The sequence below is a fragment of the Protopterus annectens genome, chromosome 16.part0, assembly GCF_019279795.1.
Source record: "Protopterus annectens isolate FY-2018-M chromosome 16.part0, PAN1.0, whole genome shotgun sequence".
In the NCBI taxonomy this organism is placed as follows: Eukaryota; Metazoa; Chordata; order Ceratodontiformes; family Protopteridae; genus Protopterus; species Protopterus annectens.
Genome location: NC_056750.1, coordinates 444,076,699 through 444,086,595, shown reverse-complemented (window position 1 = coordinate 444,086,595; position 9,897 = coordinate 444,076,699).

Genomic DNA, 9,897 nt, shown 5'->3' with positions numbered 1-9,897 from the left:
TGCGTCAGACAGTGTTATGCTACAGGAGTTTGCATATGTAAGTGTCATGGGATGTAGGGCTTTCCCCCAGCAAAATAAAAAACAAAAATACTTTTTGTACTTTTAGGTGGAGCTAAGGAACATTTGCCCAATATGGGATTGTTGACAAAAATGATGTTTGAAGATTAGTAACTCTTACATATGCACACACACATGATGTGCATATTTTTTATAACTACTTTGTTTTAGATCTCATTATCTGCAGTCTTTTGTACTGAGAATGTAAGTAAAATCTAAGAGTTTTATCAATCAGCTTTGAAAAAAGCATTTTAAAATTAATGAATGGTGACCTGATGAGGCAATCTGGCTGCTAGGAAGTGTAACTTCATATTCAGGGAATAAAGATATGCACAACAGACCTACTACAGTTACATCCTTGAAATGATTTAGGCCATTCAGTTCACTAATTGGAAAATTGTTCTTATTAACTTCATTACCTACTCTTGGCACTTATGTTCCAGCAATATGCTCATAACCATGCACACCAGAAGACAGGAGTCATAAAATAATTTAAGAAATATACCAAGCAAAACTCGCTACATGCTGCCTTACAACCACAGAGCTCCACTAATGATTAGGCTGCTTCAACTAGATTCTTATCCTGCTATATGCATTTTTTAAAACACAATGCTTCAGACATTATATCATAAAGTGCTGCTTTTCATGTTTAAAATGTGTTTTGCCCGTACTAGTATGATCTGCTCATACCTCTAAGGAAGTAGTGAAAATATTTTCAGAAATGCATGGACAAGCTAAAAAAAAACAAGATATACATGTATAATACCAGAGCTCATCGTTCTATAAATGCTATCAACACACACACACGCAGATGTGTGTGTGTGAATTATGTAGAAATGGGGAGGGGGGAATAATTAGTTACATAAAAATCAACAAAAGTTTTACAGCACTAAAGTCTGCCATCTTGGAAAGGTCTAACCAAAATATTTAATCAGAAATTCTCCACCAATAAATGTGCCATATCTGTGTGTACACGACACACACACACAAAGATATATATGTATGTATATATACATACACACAGGCATAGAAAAATAAGCATTTAAATGTACAATATAAACACACACACACCACATATGAAATGTGTAGGCACATGTGCCCACATATACAGGCATAACGGAGTTAAATAACTTTTATATTTGCTATTTTATAAAAACCATTACTAGCAAAGAGCACATTAACAAAATAAAAAAAAAACAGAAGAGAATGCATAGGTTATAAAATAGCAGTATCAATTTTGTAATGATAAATAAATGTTTACTATCTATGTTGTGTGTACACATTTTTATTAGCCAGCTATGAAATTCAGCACTGAGCAACAATACAAAATATTTAATTAGTAGTACGCTGCATAAATCTTAACAGTTCATTTCCTTGTAACTTTGTTATCTCGATATGAAATTAATAGCTAATGTTGAAATCCCTTTTCTATATTAAAAGTTTTGCCAGAAAGTCTGACAGAAGAAAACCAGTTTTTCTTGTACGGGTTTGAATTCTGATAACATAAAACACCCTGTGACTATGTTCACTTTTGTGGCCCTGGATTATTAACGGTCTTATGACTGAAGGCAGCTTACTTTCAGCTAAATGAAAAATGATGAATCTTCTGAGGCCAGAGTTTTATTTTAAAAGGAAGCAAAAAACAAGGGATGACACGGTTCAACTAATACAGATTTTCATAGCTTAATAATCAGAATATAATTAAAAAAAAAAAATAATAGCTTAGATGGAATACAGGGATAAAGCTCTGACAGTATCAGGTGTCGGTTAGAGCTGGCATGGAAGAAGGGAGGCCCTTAAGGGCGGAGGTCAGGGTACATACAGCAGGCCACATACTGCCATAAATCCATTGTAGAGGGGCACTGACAAAAATGCTTGGCTTTGTGGAAGTGTGTGTTAACTTCAACAAGCCATCACTTGGTGGTACCCTTCAACACAGCTGTCTGGAGGTGTGCACACACACGGGAGAGACACTGTAAGCCTCTGCAGTGACATACACTGCAGGCCCAACCACTCAGGGGTTTAGTTAGGTAATAAAAATGTACTTCATTACTGGGATACATATGAGGACAGAAAAACCTCCATTGTTGCTGTCTGAACAATCTGGTAGTGCAAAGCACTAACTTACCACTTAAGCACCTGGGTGTGGACCTTTGTTTTCTTTCCATTCTGCTTATTAAATAAATATAACAATTGCTGTGAAACCATTCCCCAAGAGGTGAAGGCTCACCATAGTTTAGGGATGAACAATTCCAAGACTAATTTTTTTCTCAAGTAGACAGCAAATGTTGGAGGTGTGATGGAGAAGAAAGAGGTAACTGTGAACATGTTTTTGGAAATGTACAGAGTTAGTACACTTCAAAAATTCCTTGCAGAATATTCTCAGAAATATTGGGAGGTAAATAGCTATAACTAAGGAAATTATTATTTTGAGCTGGGACACAGGATCTGAATTGCCTTGATATAGTAAGGTATTATCAAGTTTAACTCTGTTGGCTGCCAAAAAGAAACAATTACCAGAAATGGAATTCAGAATCTAAACCAGCTGTATCTGAAGTACTGAATACTGTACAAGAGATAAAAAAAACTAGAAGAGGGTTCTTTTGAAAAGGGAAGGCGGGAGCAAATTACACAAAAATAAATGGAATTTTTGGGAACAATACATCCAGAATAATGTTCAGGAGGAGGAGTGAGGTTTAAGGGAGGGCATGAATTGAGGAATTTATGTAATGTTAGACTGAAAGACAGTTGTTATAAAGAAGGAAAACATATGTAATGTATAATGGAAATGGAAAAATGCTAATATTTTTTTCTATTAATTTATGTGCACCTTCATTATGTGTGCCTGTGATTTGAGTGACATATTAATAAAGGTGTTAAAAAACATAAGACAATTTTTTACAACCTAAATGCACATAACTGTCTACAAGCAAATTAAAAATGGATAAAACATGTACTTAGTCAAGCAATTACACAGTGAATTGTACAAGTTGAAGACAAAAAATATTTTAAAATGATTTAATTTAGTCTATAAACATGTATAATATTCCTTGCTTACATGCTAAAATTTCTTATCAGAGATTCATTTCAATACATAACATGTGAAAGTGGAAAAGAATTGTCAACATCTGCCATACTGCGAAGAATTAAATGTTACTAAAATGGTGATCTTGGTAATGAAGTCTCTCAGTACCAAAATGTGCAACAACATTATACCTACACTGGTGGCATACATGGATAAAGTCTTGACTATGACGCAGGGAAGTACAGTTTGATTAGCTGATTTAGTGTTTGAAAGTGCACACAGATTTAGTGTTTGAAAGTGCACACATGGAGGATGGGTGTGTCCATCCTAGGTTGGAGGGATGATCGTAGTGGTTAGCCATGTCTACTGCTACAAGAATGACTGGCCTCAAACTAGTGGGTGGAGGAAAATATGGAGTAAGGTGGCCTGATTAAGATGGGCCTGGGTGTACCATACAAGCCAGTAATGGCAGCCCTTACCCTGCATGCAAATGGTGGTAGGGCATAGGTGGTCCTGTACGCTCAGGTTGACACCAAGGGGCGGGGGATAGATATAACAGAAATGTCTTTGCCTACACCCTAAGGTTAAGGACTAACAAGAAATGGAATACGGCATGGCTTTAGTAAAATAGAAATGCCTCTGTCTGTACCCCGAGATGAAGGACTAGCAAGAATAGGGCAGCAACGTGTAGCTCCACAGACTGGGGATAATTAGGGTCCCTTCTAAAAGAAGAATGGTCTTGAACTGGAAGGGGATAAAATAAGACACTCACATCACCAGGACAAAAGCTCCATCCCCATCTCACTGGCTGTAGAAGCAGACATAGGCAGGTGCACATGGTATCTTCATAACTACTTGAATAATAGCCCTCTTTGCAAAATCTCTTGCCCCTTGAACTGGTAAGTGTCACAGGGGAACATATGGGCTCATATGTCACTGGATGGTCATCAGACATGGAGCAAAAAGCAATTAGAAAAATGTGTACTTTGCCAAGAAAAAAATAAGGTGAAATGGATCAATGCCAAATAATACAGTGTCTTATTGGAGCTTTCCAATGAAAACTCAGAAGCGGGAGCAGGCATTTCCTATTCCATTTCCCAAAAAAAATCCTCCCACAAATACAGGCAGGAAACAGAAAAAGTTACATTAGCAATCTGCTTCTTTGCTTGGATCATTAATTCTTAAGGAAGCAGGAATGGAACAGAAAGAAACAGACAACTTGAAATAAGTATCTTTATAACTGGGATTGTCAGACTAAAAGATGAAGCGAACAGCAAAATGATGTGAATCTGCTCTGAACTACAGTGACAACTGTCAATGAAGTGGAAGAAAGGAGGACTGAATGAGAAATATTTCTGTCATTTCTAATGTCTGTAACATCATCAGAAGTCACTTTGGGTGGCCTGAGTATCCCAAGCATACAATATCACAATGATATGGCATGGAATGCAATGGCACTGTAAGGAATAATGCATCAATATGTATTAAGTCTGTCCCTCGCACTCTGGAGAAGATTAAATAAAAAATATTCAGATGAAAATGAATTGCTAACAGCAGTACTCCATATCTGGCTACCTAACTTTTATCTCAAGTGAATGGGTAAGCGTAGTCTGTGTCCTTGATTATAGGTTCATAGGTTCGTACTAGGCTCTCAGCCCTAGGGCCTATACAAGCCTAGCCATAGCAATTCCCTGGATATTTCTTCCCACAATATTTACTTCCCTGGACCTCTGTCTAGCAGGGTGACTGACATGATCCCCGGGGTGAATTTCCTATCTCCCATCTCATCGTCAAAGTTCCTTTTGAAGTGGGCCAAGGAGGCGCTCTGCTTGACATGTATTGGCTGTCTACTCCAGAGTATGGGAAGTCTCTGGGTCAGGAACCTATCACTCCAGCATGTTTTGTTCATTGTGATGACAAGGTTTAAATCCTTGGAGCGTGTGGCTCTGAGGGATTGGGATTTCTTTAAGTGGAGCATGTCCAACAGCTCAGGGTTTGATATGGCCTTATATGCCAAGCAGAGATCACCGCTGAGTAGACGATATGCCACAGAGAATAGCTGGAGTTTTTTTTTTTTCTTTAGACGGTCAGCATAGGGCATCAGCTTTAGGCCTGTAATTCTTTTAGTGAGGTATTTCTGTGGCCTTTCCAGCTGTTGCAGATGTCTTGTGAGGCACATACCACATGGGGCGTTGTACTCTATAATGGGTCTAATGAGGGATGAGTACAGTGGGACAAGACCTCCTTTTTTCTGGATGAAAAGCCCTTAGTGATGAGGTGTGCTACATAGAAGGATCTCCTGACTGTTGTAGAGATGTGGTTATCGAAGGTGAGACCACTGTCCACCTGTCTCCCCACTTCTCTCATTACACTTTTGGTGTTTAGTGTACTGCCACCTATGTGGTAATTCATGGGTACATGTTTTTTCCCAAAGGGGATAACTATACATTTCTTGGCATTACGCTTGAGCCCATGGGTCTGGCACCAAGCATCTGTTTCTGTAAGGCTCTTTTGTAGAATATCCACATCATTTGTGGTATTCAATAATTATAATGGTTCTGTCAGTAAGCCAGTTGGCAACTCATCGAGTGACGTAGGGATTTATACCCAGCTTAGTAAGTTTATCTATGATTCTAGACTGGGAGATGGTGTAGAACGCATTGGTGAGGTCCAGATAGGCTGTGTGGACCGCCTTACCCTCGTCGACAGCTCTGGAGAATGATTCGAAGAAGTCAATCAGGTTCAGGAAACAAGATCGGCCCTTCACAAACCCAAACTGGGTGGGGTCCAGTGCTTGAAGGTTGCCAATGTCTTTGTTTATAAGTTCCATGATAATGCGTTCCATGCTCTTGCAGATCAGGCTCATCAGACTGATGGGACGGTAGTTCCCGGGATCCAAGGTGGATCACCCCTTGTGAAGTGGGATAACTGTAGCTGTGCGCCACTCAGTGGGCAAGAAGCCTGAGTTGAGGCTATGATTAAACATGACACTTAGGTGAGGTGCCAATTCATTTTGTAGCCCGGGATGTCATCTGGTCCCATGGATGCTGTATTCTTAGCTTTGGAGAGTGCAGTTTCTACCTGTGTGGCCATGATTACCGGAATTTGGCAATATTTTGGTATTGAGATGGGCCCGTTAGGGGGTGAGAGGGGGGTGAAGTTGGCACTAAATCGATCTGCTAGGATATTGGCAATATCCTTGGGATCAGTATATTTAATGCCATTCTGTTGTAGCTTACAGCAGATCTGAGCATTGCCATTTAAATTCTTGACATAACTATAGAATGATTTGTGGTTGTCTTTGGAATCTTTGGCAATTTTATTTTTGTAACTAGCCTTGGAGGATTTTATAAGGGATCTCAGCTTCTTACTGAGGCCGGTAAGGGAGTTTTTTTGCATCCTGGGATTTTCCTCTTTTCTACAACAGTTTTTTTCTTCTGTTGGATAGTTTGTTTATGGCAGGGGATCACCAGATTGGCATCCTTTTTTTGGAGGAGAGTGTCTTGGTTCTATTTGGGATGGCACGATTCATGCATGAGTGGATGTGCTCGTACAGTGCCTTAGTGTAGTATTCAGCAGTCGAACTTCCAGCTCCTGTCTGCATGGGTGTCATGAAGTTTGTCACTTCTGACTTGAGTAGCATGAAGCTGGCTTTGGAGAAGTTTTTTACGGAGGTTTCCTTACTGGGGGGGGGGGGGGGTGTCAAGACTGATTAGCTTAAGGTCAGACCTGACCAATGAGGGGGTGACCACTGGTGTGGAGCATCTATCTCACATGTTGGTAACGACCAGGTCTAGGATACTGGAGCCCCTTGTGGTACAATGGATTAGTTTATCCAGGGCGTTGGAATTTATGAATTCCAAGAACCGTTGGGAAAAGGTGTTGGTACCAGAGTAGTTTTCCCGGTTAATGGCAGGGTAGTTGAAACCACCCAGTATTAGGGTGTTTGGTTATATCTTAATATTTTCCAGCATGTTTAGAAAAGTGTAGTGAGAATCTTGGGGCATGGTGGAGGATGTGTAGCCAGCTACAATTTGGATTGCAGTCTTACCTAGTGTTACTTGCACCTGGAGAATTTCAGACTAATTGTGTTGGGCAACTAGCCTGGAGGTGTGAATATCCTTGGTGAATATGGACACTTCTCCACCTTTAGTGTTTCGGTCTTGGTTTGGTAGCCAAAAAGTGTGGTAAGAGTTGTAGCCTGGGGTGCTCTCTGGAGCCTTGAACCAGGTTTCAGTTACTGCACAGATATCGATGTTCTCCATTTTTAGGAGTGCCTCAAGAGAGTGCATTTTGAGGTTTAGACTTCTAGCATTGAGTAGCATTACCTGCAGATTCTGCATGCTTGTATCTGTTACGGTGGTGGTTTTGTCCTTTGTACCTTGCCTAAAAAAGGCACTATAGGGGTGGCAAGAGCTTTAGCCAGTAACCTGAATCCCAGGAGTGACAGGTGCAGACCATCTCTGACAAAGCATTGTGGTTTGTTGATCATGTCATCCCAGGGAGACAGATACTGGATCCCCTTTGAATGACACCAGAAGCTTAACCAATTGTTGAAGTCCATCATTTGTCCTTATACTGTGGTATCATTCTGGGCGAAGGCAGGATGCTACTCAGGGCTAGGGTCATACCTGCCTGGGCCACATGATCCGAGAGCTCTTCCATGTCTCTTTTCATGTAGTCCAGGGAGGTACATTTCAAGTCAGTCACTCCAACATGGACAATGACAGAGTTGTATTTGTACTTGTTGTGGAGTGATTTGAGTGCATGCGTTATGTGGCAGATCCTGGCACCTGACAGGCAGCTGACTGTAATTTTCTCCTTGTTCAGCCTCGTGAGTGGGACATCAGTGTGCCTGACTATAGAGTCACCTATGACTAAAGTGTTTGGTACGTTGTCTTGCCTTAGGGGCTGTTGTTGGCTGGCACACTGGTGTTGTGAGCTATGTGTTACTTTGGTTGTAACTGGTGTTTGTTTGCGTTTCAGCTTCGGAGGTCCTTGTTGCTTGGGCAGGTTAATGATAAGGGCCTCCGCATATGTGGGTTTAGTGTTGCTATGTGTGGATGTTGATGGTGTGGGTTTTGAAGGGCTATGTGTTGCTTGAGGTGTTACCCTTCTCATCTTGACTGTTTAGCACAATCTTGGCTGGAGAGAGCTTTGCTTCCAGTTTTGCTATGTAAGTGCATCTCTCGCAGGTTGTAGTGTTAGGAGGAGAGGGTTGTTTGTGTACATGAGGCAGTTGTTGCATTGTCCCAGTATGCCCAGATTCACTGGGTGGACAGGAGAAATCACCGGAAGCTGACCCTTGGACATGCCTGCTTAGGTGCTTGTAAAGTACAAGAAATGTTTTCCCTTAGCTTTGCAAGGTACTTTGCAATTATAGGCTGTTTAGTGCCTACAATTAATTTCTCCTTATTAACAAGGAGGGTTGAGTGCTTGTATCAGTTTAAGGTTTCCTAGTGCTTTCCAACAGGTACTAGAGCAAGTGCTAGTCACAGGGGTTCAGATTTTAGTGCTATTAACTGAGAAACCAGATAGTTCTAAGGGAAAATTTGAAGAGCAGACTTTCTGGCACCTGGAACAGTTTAACCGTAGATTATATTACATATGGTTTGTAAGCCACATAAACTTGATAATACACAGTAACCATTTTTTCAGTACAGGACGAGGCATTAAATGATTGAATCATATTTACATTCACAGTGGAGTTGCTGACAAAAAAAATTAGCAATAATCTTCATATATACTGAAGAAAGCAAGCTTTTACTTTAAAATAGTTAAAGAGGAAACAAACTGTCAAAGAAAAATTAAGTCATAATATCCAAAAATGATGGATTATTCCACAGCCCACAAATGGTTGAGGCATACATATGATTTCAGTTTATATACTCATTTTACACAGAAAGAGTACTTCAGTGTTTACATTTTACTTTCAAGAATGTACAAGTTGATTTTAATTTCATGGTTTTGACTGTATTTCCTCACAAATATCACACAATAAAATATTCTGAGACTGAGGATTAACTTACAAAGTCACTATCCCTTTTTTAAAAATTAACTAATGCCATATTTCCCAGATATATTAACTTAATAAAGCTACAAGAAATACTGCAAGTATGTGAAACACAGATCGCAAAAGGCTATGAATACTGCAGAATGTGTCAAATGTAACCGAAATTAAGAATGTGCTCAAGCGATAATGAGCCAGATACAGAAAGGTTACCACAAGGTGTATACTCTTCAGATTCAGAGACAGGCCTACCACTGTAGTGGTTCAGCACTGCAGTGTGCTCTCTCTGAGTCTACCATATATGCCAATGAGGCATTCCAGGGGAGCAGCTGATGCTAAATCGCCATGTGCTCTCCCCCATTAATACCTGCAGAAAGGCATTTACACAGCTGAGTAAGATGCACCAACCACCTGTATTAATGAACATCGCCAAAAGAGCTCATGTTCACCCATTTTATTTCAGGTAAGTGATGGGGAGTTTAGCAGACAAATAATGCTGGTGTGTGTGGGACTACATGTGTAATTGTGTGTAGGCATGGAGAACGCACTAGTTGGGGTATATAGGAAGTAGGGTAGGTTTACGTGTGTGTGTGTGTGTGTGTGTGTGTGTGTGTGTGTGTGCATATGGGTGACTATGCCTATGAGTACAATGGAGGGCGTTGTTTGTGTGTGTGTGTGTGTGTGTACGCGTGCGTATATGCATGAATGTGTGTACATGTGTCTGGAGGGGTCTGCCATACCTACACACTTCCCTAGATTAATCCTGCAGCATTGGTGAGAAGGGTAATACTATTCACCAGAGACA